Consider the following 17,870-nt stretch of genomic DNA (forward strand, 5'->3'; position numbering starts at 1 on the left):
TTCTCTTTATTTTTCCATCGACCAGCGTTTCATTTCGGAACTCTGGACTGTACGCACGATAGGTTTCACTTTTCGGATGTCGCCGACGCTAATTTCTTTGCTTCGAAACCCTAGTTTTGAGCGATGGATGAAGACTTTTTCTATTCGGGACTTCTAACGAAGATTCCGTCCGCGTTGCCAGACTTGTTTCGACATTTCCAATCTTTCTTCAGTAGGGAGTTTTGTCGTCTGAGCATCACAGCAAAAAGTAGTTTTTCGGGACAGATTAACACACCGCTTTTGGTTTTTTGGATATCGTTTTTCCCAAATCTTAGATTTTGTTTTGAGTTCTGAATTCTGACGCCAGAATCTCTCTTAGAATTCCACGGTGATCGTGCTGCAAAAATCGGAATCGCGAAATTTTCATTTTTCCCGCGATTTCGCCCGCCTATAAATAGGCGAAAAAGCAAAAATCTTCCATTTCACCCATTCAGGCCGCGGTTTGTGGAGAGCAAGGGGAGGAGAGATTTTCGCGAAACTTGACCAATCTTCGTGCAGTTCGTCCCTGCTTCTAGGTATCGAGGTAACTATCATGAATCCTGCCTCTGATTTCTGTTTCTGCTGAGTTTCTGAAGTCGTTTCTGTGCTCTAAGTTTTGAGCTTTTTCTAAAATTGTCCGATTTCTCTGATTTCTCGCTTGGGTTATGTTCCTTATGTTCCCCTGAGTCTAAAACCTCTGTCAGTAAACTCTGATTGCGATTCATTTGTCCAGGATCTGAAAAATTGACTCAAAACTCTTTTTGTCTCACATTTCGAAACTTTATTGTCGAAAAGACTTAATCTGACTTCGTGCCTTTAGGATTTGTTGTCACGAATGTCATGAGGATCGTTGCTGTCAAATTTGTTTTCAGAACTGATAACTTTGAAGTTTTGAGCCTTTATTTTGGACCAAAATGCCCCTGGATAGTCATATTTCGACCCGATTGTCCGAAAATTGTTCCGACAGTTTCTTTGCCTTAGTTTTATCCTAAAACTACCTTGTGAATTGATTTGATCAAAGAAAAAGAGCCGAAGCCCTTTTTCCTTTGAGGCCGTGGACTATTTCCTTTAGGGGGGAGTTTTTCGGTTTCGAAAACTTGTCTTTTCGTACCTGATTTTTGATTGTCCTATTCTGAAGCTTTAATGCTTTGTCTATCGTTTATGTATTGTTTTGCGATCGAACTAATCGATTTTGTTTGGATTCTGCTTTGTTTTTCTCCGAGGTTCAGTTGAAGGAACTTTGGAATACTCAGAGCAATTGTTTGAGGAGAACTTTGTTTGCGAAGCTGGAACAGCTCGAGGTTAGGGCAACTTACATATATATTAGCTATGATTGCATGATAGGCATCGATAAATTTGACTTATGTTTTGCTATGATATTGATTATGATGATGGTTTATTGTTATGAATGTTTTCATAACTTATGATGTGATGTTGTGTTGAATTGAGCGTTTTGACGCGACTTCGGAGTGGAGATTCATTGATCTGGTGATCTTTGATATTTTGGGTTGGATGAGCAACCCTAGGCAAGTCCAAATGAGGGGTTTGAGACCTAGCCTGGTTGGTATTTGTTGGTTTACTTAGACTTTCCCCGGGAAACTTCTTTTGGGTGGTTGGTTTTCGGAAAACGTAGAAGGATTAGAATTTCGAAAACTAAAGACATGGGAAACCTAGATTTTGAGAAATAAACTCATAACCTGACTAATCTGAATTGAAATCATTTTTATTAACGTTTAAGTATAGGAAAACTGAAGGGGAAAATATTTACGAAAGACGGGGAAAAGTCGACCTTTGTTGTGAGTTATTGGAATTGGGGAAAGCCACTAAGGTGAGCTATGGTGATGATTGAAAGTCACCGAGTACTTTACGTACTCTTGTTGATGGGGTTGTGTTGTATTGACCGACACTAATCCCTTGGGTTCTCTTGTTGTTGGAGCGGTGTTGTATTGACCGACACTTAGCGCTCTTGTTGTTTGGGCTGTGTTGTATTGACCGACACTAGACCCTTGTGTATTCTTGTTGGTGGAGCTGTGTTGTATTGACCGACACTTACTCCGAGTTGTGTTGTATTGACCGACACTAACTCATGGGTTTGTTGAGATTGGGTTGTGAGCTAAACACTTTCGTGGTAAGGGCGATTCGTTGTTTGGCTAACCACGTTGCATTCAATCGGGTGAATAACGGGAATGGTTCACCTGTGCATATCATGGTGAATAACGGGAATGGTTCACCTTGCATAAATGATGAATAACGGGAATGGTTCATCATATGGTGAATAACGGGAATGGTTCACCAAGGATGAATAACGGGAATGGTTCATCCAGGATGGATTTCATCCAGGATGGATAACGGGAATGGTCCATCCATAGTGAAGAACGGGAATGCTTCACTTGTGGCGAACGGGAACGCGTCACAAATCCGGATTCATATTGTGCATTTCACGCATACATTCATGCTGACTGAGACTGTGTGCTGTTTGTTTATTGAAGCAATGTTAGAGCCATAACATGCTAGGATTACTTATATGCTTATATAACAACTTATATATATACCCTGTCACATGTTGAGTGTATATGTACTTATTGCTGTGAGTTGACCCTAGCGCCTTGGCTTTGTTTGTATGTTTGTGTTTGGGCGGTCGGCCTGCTGCCAGATGTCGATGGCCGACTGGTTCTCGGTGGTCTCTCCCTCGGGGGGGGATCAGATATGAGCTGCAGGATCGGGATGCCCCACCGCTTGGGTGATCGATGTTGCTGGTCACCGGGCGACGTATCGGGGAAGGGTCGTGGGGGACCGGACTGACGAGCGTGGACGTCTGACGAAAGGAGTTCTATGGCGCATGGAGTTGAGCTTCAACTTGCCGACTTCAGATCGTGTTGGGTTTGGCACTGGGAGGTTAGGTTTGGGCAGGCGTCATGTTTTGTGTAGAGCTCTGATTCGTTTTGCTTTTGGGATCGGGTAGGTTTCCGACGCATGACTTTTCGTGTGGTTCTCTTACTGAGGGATCACAGTGAGTCAGTTGGACCATAGGGGTCTTTGCTTAGGCCATATTGAGGCCGACTTTCTCCTAGTGGTTTGTAATTATAATTTTCTCACTTACACTTCTGGGTCTGTATATATTTGCCTACGGGCACACTGCTTTGGAGTCACTGCGAGTGCGCGTGACATGGAGTGCAGCTGAGGCTGTACATGTATATATGTTGTATATCGGTTAGTTTAGTAGTTGGGTTTTGTCTTTACTTCCTTTTCGTTTTGATTTAAAGGAAAGAAAACGAAAAAAAAATTACCTGTTTTCCGCGTAAAGATTATTTTTGGTTACTAAAGTGACACCTGGAAATCGGGGTGTTACATTGTGGTATCAGAGCTTAGTCGAGTCTTTTGGGAGTCTTTGGGGAATAGGTCTTCTGTGCTAGGTTGTGTGACTCTGCAAAGAGTGAAAATTGATTGTCTGCAGAGCGATTTTCGCTCTAATTGTTTGCGTTACTACTTAATCGGATTGAGTGGTTTGTCTAGTGCTACCGTATGGCTAGTACTAATCAGACGTTTGATGAGATATAGGATGGTGGACCTTAACCGGATGGCGGAGGCAATAGCTACACTGATCGAGGCAATGATGAACCAGGCTGCGGAAGACGCTTATATGCGCGCTGAAGAGGCTGCACGTGAGCATCACCGACGACTGATGGCGACGGCGATGTATCAACAAAGAGGAATGAACCGAACAGGAGCTGGGGGACCAATAAGATCAGGATCTCAAGGCTACAACAGAAGGGAGAGCTACCATCAGTGGGGACCGTATCAGCGTTTCAAGGGAAGAGATCTTATCTCAAGAGTCTACAAACCAACGACTGCTGATACTGGAGGGGAGCCAGTTGGTGACAAAGGTGTGACATGTACTCGTTGTGGAAAGTTTGGGCATTTTGCTAACAAGTGCTCAGTGACTGGACGGAGATGCTTCAAGTGTAACCGAGAGGGGCATCTAGCTGTGAACTGCAAGACACCCCAGGAGGAAACGTCTGATAGTAAGATGAAAGGGAATGATGCTACCGAAGGGACAGGAAACAAGACTTCGGGAAGAGCAGTGACGTGTTACAGGTGCAGGGAAGTAGGGCACTATGCTAGTAAGTGCAAGATCAAGGGAAAACTATGCTTTAATTGCAACCAACCGGGACATTTCTCCAGAGATTGTAAGGCACTCAAGGGCGAATCATCAAGGAATGTTGGGAAAGGAAAACAACTTGCTACAGAGGAAAGGATTCATATCAAGGAAGGAGCAAGAGTTGAGGAGTCGAACGAGGAAGAACGTGGGAACGATGGTAATATTTTAACTGTTCTCGTATTCTAGAATAACTTACTCTTTTATATTCAAGCGAGTGTGACGTGCCTAACTTGTATTTACTACTTAGACTATGATCCTATGATTATTATCCCTAGTAGGACCTTATTCGAAGTTGCTCGTGATTTAACTATAGAGGTTACACGAGATCTAGAATAGCACGCGGAGCTAGGGAGTTGTTTTACCGAGGCGTCGATAAGGAAGCTAGGATCTCAGGGGAATTCCTTATGGGTACGATACGTAGGATTTTAGGGCGTTTAGTTTTGAAGCGGATTCGATGGAGGATCTTTCGGCAAAAGGATTCATTCGACCAAGTGTATCACCGTGGGGAGCGCCAGTGTTGTTAGTCAAGAAGAATGACGGAAGGTCGAGATCGTGGGTGGATTATCGACAATTGAACAAGGCGACGATCAAGAACAGATACCCGTTGCCGAGGATAGATGATTTGATGGACCAACTACGAGGGGCTACCGTATTTTCCAAGATAGACTTGAGGTCAGGCTATCGTCGGATCAGAGTGAAGATTGAGGATATACCGAAGACTGCTTTCAGGACACGTTAAGGACACTACGAGTACCTAGTGATGCCGTTTGGAGTGACGAATGTACCTGCTGTTCTCATGGATTACATGAACCGCATCTTTCAGGAGTTCTTAGATCGGCGTGTGGTGGTGTTTATTGAGGACATATTGATCTATTCGAAGGACGCGAATAAACATGAAGGACATTTGCGCCAAGTTTTACAATTGTTGAGAGAGAAAAAGTTGTATGCGAACCCTTCCAAGTGTGAATTCTGGCTGGAGGAAGTCAATTTCTTAGGCCATGCTATCTCGAAGGAGGGCATAGCTGTGGATCCGGCGAAAGTGGAGACTGTTTTGGCTTGGGAGCAACCGAAGATGGTGACAGAGATAAGAAGTTTCGTGGATTTAGCTGGATATTATAGACGCTTCATTGAGGGATTTGCCAAGATTGTTGGACCTTTGGCTCAACTGACGAGGAAAGATTAACCTTTTACATGGACTGAGGGTGTGTGGTTCCGTAGCAGAATCGTTAGGAACTTGATATCAGGATATTTGTGGTTACTGGATGTTAGGAACTCATTGTCTGTTCCAGTGGGTTTTTCTAAATTTCCACCTTCGATGTATTAGGCCTGATCAACCTAATATTGAGGGGGTGATATTCGGAATCACAGCTGGTTATGGACTTTGATAGAAGGATGGGTAAGATGAATTTGAATTGATTGAGGATTAGTCGGATTTGGGAGGAAAGTTCGTGTTAAGCATTTGATTGTAAAAGATTAAGATTTGAATCTGTGGAAGTCGATGAGTGTCGTATAGACATTGATTGGTTAGTTCGTGTGATTACTCCAAGTAGAGGTAGACCAAGTCAAGAGATTTAGTGCTGGAAAAGTATTAAGTAGTTTCTCGGAAGTTATGAAGTCATAGGTTATGTGATTGCTGAGGGGAGTTGTTAGAGACTAAATAAGTTGGATTTAATCAGGTTTTAGATGATAGCTTGATGGTAGCGAGATTGAGAAGAATTAGCTCTGAACTAGATTGTTATAGTCGAGTTCGAGGAATAAGTTTTGCTAAGCGTTTGATTAATATGTGGAGACATTATAGTCTTAAGAGATGAATTTTCGCTTGAAAAGTGTTGAATCAATGATTAAGTTGGAGAAAGAAAGTTTTAGCATAAGTTGAATACTTGAGGTTGTTGATATGGATTCCAAAGAAATATGCTGAGATTACTAAGTGAGATTTACTAAGTTGGATTGAAATCTTAGGGTTAAGATTGAATCTTGAGAGCCGAGAATCACGTACGAGTAGGAGATCTTATGGTTGTAGGTGTGACAATAGGAGTTGAATCTTAGAAGATTGAAGACCTGAAGGTGAGTTTCGGGTTAAGACCATTGAGGTGTAGTATAAGAGAGATCTTGAAGTAAGGGAATTCTGGGTTGTGTGGAGTGTTAAGGTTGGTGATCGATTGCTATTGATTATGAGGTTGCGGACATAATGACCATGTGATAAGATTTGAATGATGTTAGCATAATAAGTTATGATTATGGATATCAGGACCAAGGGGTGAGTGTGGAAGCATGACGACACTTATCAGGTCGTTTGGGTAAGTGAAGGAGTTATAGTTTTTAAGAAACGGATATTCATTTAAGAAGTATTGAAGGATTAAAGGTCATTAGAGGACCAAACTTGGTGAAGGTTTAGGTTTTAAATCTATGAATGTCTATCTAAGGTGTGTAGGACTCGAAGTTTGTCGGAATTTGATTGAGGGATTAAGAGGTTGATTGACAAGATGGTGATTGAGTGACAAAAAGGAAAGTGTTAGTATTAAGATGAATACTTGAAGTTGTTATGTTTGGACAAGTTTCTTAGAGCTTAAGAGTGGATGAAACTTTGTTATGGATTTTGATGATGCATATTACGGTTAACAAGTGAATTTTACTAAGTTGAATGAGAATCCTAGGGCTAAGGTTGACCTAATGAGCTGAGATTCATGTACACATAAGAGATTTAGTGGTGTTAGCGGTTACGATAACAGTTAAATCTCAGAATGTTGAAGGATTGGATGATAAAATGGCTAGTTAAGTCCCTTGAGGTATAGTTATGATTTAATCTTCTAGAGGATAAGTCTCGATTTGTGCGAAGTGTTAGGGATTTCAGTAAGTGTAAATAGGTTTGAGTGAGGGAAGTTCTAAGGAAGAAGACGATAATACTGGATTGTAAGATATTAAGAAGAGGATTATCTTATAAGTTGTTGATAAATTGATGTTGAAGGGGATAAGATTAGTGAAGGACAAGAAATAAGGACATAAGTCGAGCTTTAATTCGAATAGTGACTAAGTAGAAGTGTGATTTCTTGGTGTGTGTAAAAATAGTTACGAAGTTAGAGGTGTTTTAATGGACTAGCGGTTTCCAAGGGGGAGGATTCGTCTAGAAGTTATCGAACGAACAAGTGGAGTTTTGGACTGTAGATGAAGATCACGAGGACAAGTTGAGTATCTACTTTGAGATGACAGAGAAGCACTGAGTTTAAGAAGAATTCCGGACGACCGAAAGTAAAGAAGTAAGTGGCTAAGGTTGTGCGACTGCACGGAGTGCCAACCGGTATCATTTCAAGCAGAGGTCCGACGCAAGTAATCGAGTCAGACGACATGAGGTTGAATGATGTTTTGTCTTTTGAGATGCCGACAGTTAGCAGTGGGGATAGAAGAGTGAAACAGTTAAGGGGAAAGCAGATTGCTTAAGTAAAGATTATGAGGAACAATGACACAGGCACTACTACATGAGAATTGAAAGATAAGATCGAGGAACTGTATTCCGGACTTTTCGCAGAACTCTGAGTTTCGAGGTCGAAACTTTCTTTTTGGAGGGGAGTATTGTAAGACCTGAATTTTCAGAACAAGCTAGTTTCCGACTCACGCGTAGGATCAGTGTAAGCGTGACAGGAGTTTGATATTTGAGGAAGATTAATGAAGAACAAAGTTCAGGAATTGCTTGAGGAATGTTGCGTAGTCGTTTTCGGAGTTAGTGCGAGTCGTCTGCACACTTGCCTTAGGGCGAGCGTGTCCAGAATAGGCTATTTCGCTCTTAAAGCAACGTTTTAAGTGAGATTTCGAACTCTGGGAAAATTTAAAGATTCTGATTATTTTTCCATCGACCAGCGTTTCATTTCGGAACTCTGGACTGTACGCACGATAGGTTTCACTTTTCGGATGTCCGCCGACGCTAATTTCTTTGCTTCGAAACCCTAGTTTTGAGCGATGGATGAAGACTTTTTCTATTCGGGACTTCTAACGAAGATTCCGTCCGTGTTGCCAGACTTGTTTCGACATTTCCAATCTTTCTTCAGTAGGGAGTTTTGTCGTCTGAGCATCACAGCAAAAAGTAGTTTTTCGGGGCAGATTAACCGACACCGCTTTTGAGTTTTTCGATATCGTTTTTCCCAAATCTTAGATGTTTGTTTTGAGTTCTAGAATTCTGACGCCAGAATCTCTCTTAGAATTCCACGGTGATCGTGCTGCAAAAATCGGAATCGCGAAATTTTCATTTTCCCGCGATTTCACCCGCCTATAAATAGGCGAAAAAGCAAAAATCTTGCCATTTCACCCATTCAAGGCCGCGGTTTGTGGAGAGAGAGGGAGAGGAGAGATTTTCGCGAAATCTTGACCAATCTTCGTGCAGTTCGTCCCTGCTTCTAGGTATCGAGGTAACTATCATGAATCCTGCCTCTGATTTCTGTTTCTGCTGAGTTTCTGAAGTCGTTTCTGTGCTCTAAGTTTTGAGCTTTTTCTAAAATTGTCCGATTTCTCTGATTTCTCGCTTGGGTTATGTTCCTTATGTTCCCCTGAGTCTAAAACCTCTGTCAGTAAACTCTGATTGCGATTCATTTGTCCAGGATCTGAAAAAATTGACTCAAAACTCTTTTTGTCTCACATTTCGAAACTTTATTGTCGAAAAGACTTAATCTGACTTCGTGCCTTTAGGATTTGTTGTCACGAATGTCATGAGGATCGTTGCTGTCAAATTTGTTTTCAGAACTGATAACTTTGAAGTTTTGAGCCTTTATTTTGGACCAAAATGCCCCTGGATAGTCATATTTCGACCCGATTGTCCGAAAATTGTTCCGACAGTTTCTTTGCCTTAGTTTTATCCTAAAACTACCTTGTGAATTGATTTGATCAAAGAAAAAGAGCCGAAGCCCTTTTTCCTTTGAGGCCGTGGACTATTTCCTTTAGGGGGGAGTTTTTCGGTTTCGAAAACTTGTCTTTTCGTACCTGATTGTCCTATTCTGAAGCTTTAATGCTTTGTCTATCGTTTATGTATTGTTTTGCGATCGAACTAATCGATTTTGTTTGGATTCTGCTTTGTTTTTCTCCGAGGTTCAGTTGAAGGAACTTTGGAATACTCAGAGCAATTGTTTGAGGAGAACTTTGTTTGCGAAGCTGGAACAGCTCGAGGTTAGGGCAACTTACATATATATTAGCTATGATTGCATGATAGGCATCGATAAATTTGACTTATGCTTTGCTATGATATTGATTATGATGATGGTTTATTGTTATGAATGTTTTCATAACTTATGATGTGATGTTGTGTTGAATTGAGCGTTTTGACGCGACTTCGGAGTGGAGATTCATTGATCTGGTGATCTTTGATATTTTGGGTTGGATGAGCAACCCTAGGCAAGTCCAAATGAGGGGTTTGAGACCTAGCCTGGTTGGTATTTGTTGGTTTACTTAGACTTTCCCCGGGAAACTTCTTTTGGGTGGTTGGTTTTCGGAAAACGTAGAAGGATTAGAATTTCGAAAACTAAAGACTTGGGAAACCTAGATTTTGAGAAATAAACTCATAACCTGACTAATCTGAATTGAAATCATTTTTATTAACGTTTAAGTATAGGAAAACTGAAGGGGAAAATATTTACGAAAGACGGGGAAAAGTCGACCTTTGTTGTGAGTTATTGGAATTGGGGAAAGCCACTAAGGTGAGCTATGGTGATGATTGAAAGTCACCGAGTACTTTACGTACTCTTGTTGATGGGGTTGTGTTGTATTGACCGACACTAATCCCTTGGGTTCTCTTGTTGCTGGAGCGGTGTTGTATTGACCGACACTTAGCGCTCTTGTTGTTTGGGCTGTGTTGTATTGACCGACACTAGACCCTTGTGTATTCTTGTTGGTGGAGCTGTGTTGTATTGACCGACACTTACTCCGAGTTGTGTTGTATTGACCGACACTAACTCATGGGTTTGTTGAGATTGGGTTGTGAGCTAAACACTTTCGTGGTAAGGGCGATTCGTTGTTTGGCTAACCACGTTGCATTCAATCGGGTGAATAACGGGAATGGTTCACCTGTGCATATCATGGTGAATAACGGGAATGGTTCACCTTGCATAAATGATGAATAACGGGAATGGTTCATCATATGGTGAATAACGGGAATGGTTCACCAAGGATGAATAACGGGAATGGTTCATCCAGGATGGATTTCATCCAGGATGGATAACGGGAATGGTCCATCCATAGTGAAGAACGGGAATGCTTCACTTGTGGCGAACGGGAACGCGTCACAAATCCGGATTCATATTGTGCATTTCACGCATACATTCATGCTGACTGAGACTGTGTGCTGTTTGTTTATTGAAGCAATGTTAGAGCCATAACATGCTAGGATTACTTATATGCTTATATAACAACTTATATATGTACCCTGTCACATATTGAGTGTATATGTACTTATTGCTGTGAGTTGACCCTAGCGCCTTGGCTTTGTTTGTATGTTTGTGTTTGGGCGGTCGGCCTGCTGCCAGATGTCGATGGCCGACTGGTTCTCGGTGGTCTCTCCCTCGGGGGGGGATCAGATATGAGCTGCAGGATCGGGATGCCCCACCGCTTGGGTGATCGATGTTGCTGGTCACCGGGCGACGTATCGGGGAAGGGTCGTGGAGGACCGGACTGACGAGCGTGGACGTCTGACGAAAGGAGTTCTATGGCGCATGGAGTTGAGCTTCAACTTGCCGACTTCAGATCGTGTTGGGTTTGGCACTGGGAGGTTAGGTTTGGGCAGGCGTCATGTTTTGTGTAGAGCTCTGATTCGTTTTGCTTTTGGGATCGGGTAGTTTCCGACGCATGACTTTTCGTGTGGTTCTCTTACTGAGGGATCACAGTGAGTCAGTTGGACCATAGGGGTCTTTGCTTAGGCCATATTGAGGCCGACTTTCTCCTAGTGGTTTGTAATTATAATTTTCTCACTTACACTTCTGGGTCTGTATATATTTGCCTACGGGCACACTACTTTGGAGTCACTGCGAGTGCGCGTGACATGGAGTGCAGCTGAGGCTGTACATGTATATATGTTGTATATCGGTTAGTTTAGTAGTTGGGTTTTGTCTTTACTTCCTTATCGTTTTGATTTAAAGGAAAGAAAACGAAAAAAAAATTACCTGTTTTCCGCGTAAAGATTATTTTTGGTTACTAAAGTGACACCTGGAAATCGGGGTGTTACACTTCTCGTTTTCCAAAACTATGATTTGCATCCGAAGCTTCCTTTCGAGTTTGTTATCATTACTTAAAGATTTAGAGGTTGTTTAATGTCTTATGAGTTTTCGTTACAAAATAGTATCCTTTTAGTCTTATCGCAAATCCTAACAGTTCTCGGGATCTCCTAATCCCCAAATGACTCCAGAGAATGTCTCGATCCATAAACATCATAACAAGGTCCGAATCTCATTCGTCCTATCAAACTTTCTCCAAAACTCTCAAATAAAAATCGGCATGACCTGCCCGCTATCCTCACCATTCAGAATCTCAGTTTCCAGTGCAAAGCATATTTAAATCATCACAATCAACAACATGTCATATATCAATACATCTCAGAATAAACACATAGCACTTAGCATATAAAGCATGCACCACACATCCTAGATTACCCACATAGCACATAGCATGTAAGTCAATCTCAAAAGCATTCAGTAGATGAATCATCTACATTGTCAGCCGAAGCCTCAGAAAACATTTTCCAATCACACACAATCCAGTGCATAAACAGTAAACAATGTCGAAAGCATCGACCCTAAACATTAACTAGAGATTCAGTGAGAAGCCCTCACCTGTAGGTTCTCCAGAGTGATCTCCTAACTCCTTTTCACAAGCAAAGTCTTGTTCCTCGGGAAATTCCTCAAAATCACCTTTAGAACAAAACCACAGAAATCAATCAAAATCTATCGGAAACTAAGCTATCGATACTTACTAAGGTTACTCGAAGTAATCTATACACTAAGGTACGATAATCTAGCGCGAAAAGACAAGTTTTCGGAAAAGGAAATTTCCTCCTCCCCCCTTAATAGGTTCGGCCACTTTTGGTAATTAGGGAACTCGATTTTTCTTCGATCAAACTTGGTTCCTATGCTATCATTAGCCGTAACTAAGGGTATTCTGAACTCGGAAAAATTATCGGATCAAAAACTGTCGCAGGGGTATTTTGGTCACTATTTTTAACTTAGGATTTTCAAAACTGAAATCCCAAAAACCAAATTTTGCAGGGACTTCACCAACGACGTTTATGACAACTAATCCTACTAGCACTAAGCTAAGGCGATAGTTTTCAGCCTAAAGGTTGAAGCTTTACTCCAAAAACTCCAAAAATGGGTATTTTAGGCTAAAATTGATTCCGACGGAATTCCGGCGACATAACGGAAAATCTAACCCGGCAGAAGTGATCTTGGGCACATAAGGAAGAGGTTTAGAATCAGAAATGAAATATTCAGGATAGTTTTGCAAAAACCCATAAACTATCAGCTCAGAAAAGCCTACAGAAAAGCTATGGAAAAAGCGATCAGAGGTAAGGATTAGCAACTAACGGATCAACGATCAAGCAAGAAATGAACAAAATTCTTCTTCCTTCTTCCTTGGTGAAGCTCGCGGCCTTGGAGAGAAAATGGAGGAGTTTTGTGTTTTTTTCTCACTTGCTTGCTATATATAGAAGATGGAAATTCGCGGGAAAATGAAAGTTTCGCGAATCTGATTTTTCCGGCGTCATTCTCCGTTAATTCTAAGATATGTTTTGGCAAAAGAATTCCAAAACTAAAAAGATGTCTCCTTGTATTTTTGGCAACTAATGCATAGTCGGTGTAAAACTATTTTACCCGATAAGTTGCTTTTTGCATCGAATGTCGGAATGGAAAACTTCCTTCTGAAGAAAGATTGAAATCATCAAGAGAAATGGGTGTACGCGTGTAGAATCTTCATTTGATGTTCCGAATAGAAAAATTCCTCATAGTCGGGTGATTCTAGGGTTTTGAAATACCAGGGTTTCGGTTTCGGCAAACTTCCGATGATTGGAATCGGACGTTCGTAAATCCTAGAGTTTCGCCTCGAAACGATTGTGATATATGGAAAAAGAGAAGTTCTAACATTTCTCTGAAGATTTTTGGAATTAACTTCCATCGTGCCTAAAAGTGAAAACTAGCTATATACTAGGGTTTCTGACCTAGGTTTAAGTGTATAACGATCGTGCTATAACTTTTATCGACTTCGACACAATCCTTTGACTTTTCCTGAACTTTCTCCTTCATAAATTTATTTCATTTGGTAAACTCTAGTTCAGGTTTCCTTTCACGATACATCAACCTACTTGTGAATAACAATTTATTCACTTGGTATAAACTGAAAAACTTGGGCCTTACAATCCCCCAGCGCCTAGGCGCTTGAGCTCGCTTGAAAAGGGCTTTTTGGCTTCTGAAACTCCTCTTTTCAATCCTCTTTAAGTTTTCCATCAATTCCATGCTTATTGGCCTTCTTCCTTCTTCAGTTCCTGATCTGAAACTTAACCAACAAGCCAAGGAAAATTCTAGAAGCTCAAAGAGCTTATTAGCACATGAGATCCTTCAATTAACACAATAAAACCATGCAAGTCCTAAACTTTACTCAAAATGCAAGAAAACTCCCTATAAAACTACTAAATTACCAAAGCCAAATAAAGACTAAAGAAAATATAAAAATGCATGAGAATGCATGAAACATTACATGAGACTCAACAAAAAGACTCAAAACACACAAAGAAATGACCCTAAAAACACTACTAAAATAGGGTCATCACACCACTATACTCAACGACAGCTCGCCCTCGAGCGTAAAAAACACTCGCTTGCCCTCAAGCGCAAGAAATGCTCCCACACAAGTGCTCTCAACAAGGAATACTTCACAAAAACAGGGGGACAAAGTAATCACAGCTAGTTCCAAGAGAAAGACCCAACAACCTACTTCATGCATCTTTTGAAAAGAGAAGAGTGTAGAGTCCGTTCATGAGAAGCATTTAGATCTACAAATCCTAGGATGAGATGTTCATTTAGTGCACTGAGCACACAAGCAAGTTCATAGGTCCTGAATGTCATTCACTCAATAGCAACAAAGATCAAACATGCAAATATTCAAAGAGACTTCCAAAAGGGTTGAAACATTGGCTAGGTAAAACATGATGGTGGTTGGTCCCTAAAAGAAAAACTAGGCTTTCAAGCACATTGAGTGTGGTCCTCTGCTAATAACCCCGGAGCTTACAACACCCTTTTCTTTTTACACAAGTCTCTTGCACCCCTTTCGAAACTCTTCTTTTGTTTTTCCAACTCCAACTTTTATTTAGGAGTTCTTTTTTCTTTCTTTTTTTTTTACTGTTTTTTTTCTTGTGGGGCAAGAGGCTATTTCTCATTTTTCCAGCTCCATGAAACACAACAAGGACCATCACTCCCTTAATATTCTAACCAAACATCCATCCCAACTTTTGGCTACAAAAAGATTCTCCACTCAAGCTCAAATGGGGCAACTAAAGGTAATGTTCAACCACAAACTCAGAATCTCAAGAAATCCTATAAGTCTCAAGAATAAAACAGAAATCACTAAGCATGCTATGAGTGAAATTAACGCAGAACCAAGAATTGCAAATGAGTCAGGATCCTCCAGAGAATTTTTATGGTAAAGGGTCAAAGATAGACCCTTAACGGACTCACCTCGACTCCTTTCTCAAGAGACACTCGGAAGACCGAAGTCCCCTCCTCTCTTCCCCAACATGCAATCACTCATCCCCGAAACAACAACAAGTATTCACAAAAGCATTTTCGAAAACAGCACTAGTAGGGAAACAAAACTATAGCTAAAACATGTGAGTATAGGGAAGTGAAAAACCCAAAAACGAAAACTTAAATAACAATGCATGATAAAAAGAAAAATAAAAGCTATAAAAGAGAAAATATGTAAGAATACATGAGCTAAACTAAGGGAAGGAGTTGACCTTCTTTACCAATTACCATGGAGGTCTTAGAGTCACCTCCTACTCTAGCATTTAGGCTCTCAATCCCTGCACAATGCAACAAACAAACAAGCAAAAATAACAAAACTTGGGTTGTCTCCCAAGCAGCCCATTGTTATAGTCTTAGGTAGACTATCCCCCTTATCAAGGAGGTTTGAAAAACATGGTTTCCAGCTTCAGCACCTCACCACCTTGGTACACTTTCAACCTCTGTCCATTCACGGTGAAAGTGTTCTTGGTCTCTGGGTTTTCAACCTCAACAGCACCATGAGGAAACACCCTCTTGACCACAAAGGGTCCAGACCATCTAGACTTAAGTTTCCCAGGGAAGAGTCTCAATCTAGAATTGAAGAGCAGCACTAATTGCCCTGAGACAAATTCCCTGTTCAAAATTTTCCTATCATGCCACTTCTTCGTCTTTTCCTTATAGATGCTAGCACTCTCATAAGCTCGGAGTCGAAACTCATCAAGCTCATTCAATTGCAAGAGTCTCTTCTCGCTAGCAACTTTCCAATCAAAGTTCAATTTCCTTATGGCCCAATAGGCCTTGTGTTCTAATTCCACAGGTAGGTGACACGCTTTCCCAAAAACTAAATGGAAAGGAGAGGTACCAATCGGAGTTTTAAAAGCGGTTCGGTATGCCCATAAAGCATCGTCAAGTTTCCTTGACCAATCCTTTCTGGAAGAATCTACCACCTTTTCAAGAATACGTTTTAACTCCCGATTAGAAATCTCAACTTGCCCACTAGTTTGAGGGTGATAGGGGGTAGACACCTTGTGCTTGACACCATATTTTTCCAAGAGAGACTCAAAAGCTCTGTTGCAAAAGTGGGTACCCCCATCACTTATAATTGCCCTAGGAACACCAAACCTAGTAAAAATATTCTTTTTTAGAAAAGCAACCACCACCTTAGAGTCATTTGTTGAGAGTGCAGCGGCTTCAACCCACTTGGAAACATAATCCACAGCCACTAAAATATACTGGCAACCAAAAGAAGGTGGGAAAGGTCCCATGAAATCGATGCCCCAAACATCAAACAACTCAATTTCCAAAATATTCTTGAGGGGCATCTCATTTCTCCTTGAGATGTTACCAGTTCGTTGACATCTATCACAACTCTCAACAAAAGCTCTACTATCCCTATGCAGTGTAGGCCAATAGAAACCACTTTGGAGAACCTTAGCAGCGGTTCTCTCCCCACTAAAATGTCCACCATAACTTGATCCATGGCAATGCCAAAGAATTTTCTCAAAATCAACTTCTGGGATACACCTTCTAATGACTCCATCAGAACAAATTTTGAAAAGGAAAGGGTCATCCCAGAGGTAAGATTTTGCATCATGCATAAATCTTTTCTTTTGCTGCCATGTCAAGTCATGGGGAATAAGTCCAGCAACACGGAAATTAGCAAAGTGTACATACCAGGGTAAGGGTTCCTCGGTGGAAACAGCTAGGAGTTTCTCATCCGGGAACTCCTCTTGAATAGGTATTGGGCTGCACGCCCCACCTTCCAATCTTGACAAATGGTCCGCCACGCCATTGTCCTTGCCTCTCCGGTCAATGATCTCAAGGTCAAACTCTTGAAGGAGCAAGACCCATCGAATCAACCTTGGCTTAGAGTCCTGTTTAGCAAACAAATGCCTCAAAGCAGCATGGTCAGTATGAACAATTACTTTAAAACCCAAGATGTAAGGCCTAAACTTCTCACAAGCAAAGACTACACCCAGCAACTCTTTTTCAGTTGTAGTGTAGTTCCTTTGGGCCTCATTTAAAACTCTACTTGCATAATATATCACATACAAAACTCTCTCTTTCTTTTGACACAAGACAGCTCCTAAAGCTAGATCACTAGCATCGCACATGATTTCAAACGGTAGAGACCAATCCGGAGCAACAATTACCGGGGCTGTCACCAAACTCTCTTTAATAGACTCAAAAGCTTTCAAACAATTCTCATCAAAAGTAAAAGGTTCCTCCTTCTCAAGCAAGTTGGTCATAGGCTTAGCTAATTTGGAAAAGTCTTTAATAAACCGCCTATAAAATCCAGCATGCCCGAGGAAACTCCTAATACCCTTGATGTTAGTCGGGGGAGGGAGCTTTTCAATGACTTCAATCTTAGCTCTATCAACCTCAATCCCCTTTTCAGACACCTTGTGTCCTAGAACTATGCCATCCCTAACCATGAAATGGCATTTCTCACAATTTAAGACCAAGTTGGTCTCTTGACATCTTTTCAGAACCAAGGCTAAATTCCCTAGACAAGCATCAAAATTTGGACCAAAAACAGAGAAGTCGTCCATAAAAATCTCGATGCACATCTCTATCAAATCAGAGAAAATAGCAAACATACACCTTTGGAAAGTAGCTGGGGCATTGCAAAGCCCAAATGGCATTCTCTTATAAGCAAACACGCCGTAAGGGCAAGTGAATGCCGTCTTCTCTTGGTCCTCCGGTGCAACACAAATTTGGTTGTACCCGGAATAACCTTCAAGAAAACAGTAGTATTGATGCCCAGCCAACTTATCCAGCATTTGATCTATGAAGGGCAAAGGAAAGTGATCCTTTCTAGTTACCGAATTCAGCCTTCGATAGTCAATACAAACCCTCCACTTCGTCACTTGACGAGTGGGAATCAACTCATTGTTCTCATTGGCAACCACAGTGATACCTCCTTTCTTGGGAACCACTTGAACGGTACTTAC

Source organism: Lotus japonicus, unplaced genomic scaffold (genome assembly GCF_012489685.1).
Source record: "Lotus japonicus ecotype B-129 unplaced genomic scaffold, LjGifu_v1.2 AP022635.2".
NCBI lineage: Eukaryota > Viridiplantae > Streptophyta > Magnoliopsida > Fabales > Fabaceae > Lotus > Lotus japonicus.